The sequence below is a fragment of the Amia ocellicauda genome, chromosome 3 (genome assembly GCF_036373705.1).
Source record: "Amia ocellicauda isolate fAmiCal2 chromosome 3, fAmiCal2.hap1, whole genome shotgun sequence".
In the NCBI taxonomy this organism is placed as follows: domain Eukaryota; kingdom Metazoa; phylum Chordata; class Actinopteri; order Amiiformes; family Amiidae; genus Amia; species Amia ocellicauda.
This window is the reverse complement of record NC_089852.1, coordinates 1257501-1259840: the sequence shown is the minus strand read 5'-3', so window position 1 is coordinate 1259840 and position 2340 is coordinate 1257501.

Sequence of the window (2340 nt, the reverse complement as noted above, 5' to 3'; positions counted from 1 at the left end):
ACTGTCACAACACACAACACACAACACACACAGCCCTGCTCTCACTGACACAGCACACACAACACACACAGCCCTGCTCTCACTGTCACAACACACAACACACAACACACACAGCCCTGCTCTCACTGTCACAACACACACAACACACAACACACACAGCCCTGCTCTCACTGACACAGCACACACAACACACACAGCCCTGCTCTCACTGTCACAACACACAACACACAACACACACAGCCCTGCTCTCACTGACACAGCACACACAACACACACAGCCCTGCTCTCACTGTCACAACACACAACACACAACACACACAGCCCTGCTCTCACTGACACAGCACACACAACACACACAGCCCTGCTCTCACTGTCACAACACACAACACACAACACACACAGCCCTGCTCTCACTGTCAACACACACAACACACAACACACACAGCCCTGCTCTCACTGTCACAACACACACAACACACACACAGCCCTGCTCTCACTGTCACAACACACAACACACACAGCCCTGCTCTCACTGTCACAGCACACAACACACACAGCCCTGCTCTCACTGTCACAACACACACAACACACACAGCCCTGCTCTCACTGTCACAACACACACAATACACACAGCCCTGCTCTCACTGTCACAACACACAACACACACAGCCCTGCTCTCACTGTCACAGCACACAACACACAACACACACAGCCCTGCTCTCACTGTCACAACACACACAACACACACAGCCCTGCTCTCACTGTCACAACACACACAATACACACAGCCCTGCTCTCACTGTCACAACACACACAACACACAGCCCTGCTCTCACTGTCACAACACACAACACACACAGCCCTGCTCTCACTGTCACAACACACACAACACACACAGCCCTGCTCTCACTGTCACAACACACACAACACACACAGCCCTGCTCTCACTGTCACAACACACACAACACACAACACACACAGCCCTGCTCTCACTGTCACAACACACACGACACACAACACACACAGCCCTGCTCTCACTGTCACAGCACACACAACACACAGCACACACAGCCCTGCTCTCACTGTCACAGCACACACTACACACAACACACACAGCCCTGCTCTCACTGACACACACAACACACACAGCCCTGTTCTCACTGTCACAGCACACACAACACACAGCACACACAGCCCTGCTCTCACTGTCACAACACACAACACACACAGCCCTGCTCTCACTGTCACAACACACAACACACACAGCCCTGCTCTCACTGTCACAACACACACAACACACAACACACACAGCCCTGCTCTCACTGTCACAACACACAACACACACAGCCCTGCTCTCACTGTCACAACACACACAGCCCTGCTCTCACTGTCACAACACACAACACACACAGCCCTGCTCTCACTGTCACAACACACAACACACACAGCCCTGCTCTCACTGTCACAGCACACACAACACACAACACACACAGCCCTGCTCTCACTGTCACAACACACAACACACACAGCCCTGCTCTCACTGTCACAACACACAACACACACAGCCCTGCTCTCACTGTCACAACACACACAACACACAACACACACAGCCCTGCTCTCACTGTCACAACACACAACACACACAGCCCTGCTCTCACTGTCACAACACACAACACACACAGCCCTGCTCTCACTGTCACAACACACACAACACACAACACACACAGCCCTGCTCTCACTGTCACAACACACAACACACACAGCCCTGCTCTCACTGTCACAACACACAACACACACAGCTCTGCTCTCACTGTCACAGCACACACAACACACAACACACACAGCCCTGCTCTCACTGTCACAACACACAACACACACAGCCCTGCTCTCACTGTCACAGCACACACAACACACACAGCCCTGCTCTCACTGTCACAACACACACAACACACAACACACACAGCCCTGCTCTCACTGTCACAACACACACGACACACAACACACACAGCCCTGCTCTCACTGTCACAACACACAACACACACAGCCCTGCTCTCACTGTCACAACACACAACACACAACACACAGCCCTGCTCTCACTGTCACTGATACTGACCTCAAACAACACCATGTGTCTCAGATGCTTCACACTGTAGTTGGTTTTATTATTAGAATTAATAATTTGGGGCTCCTGCTTCAGGGACAGTCTATACACAATCAGAAGAAGTTTTTATTATTATTATTTTATTCCAGTGGGTGTTCAACAACACACAGACCCACACATTCACACGTCACACAAAGGCTACACCTCAAAACGTCATCCAAATACCACAAAACAAACAC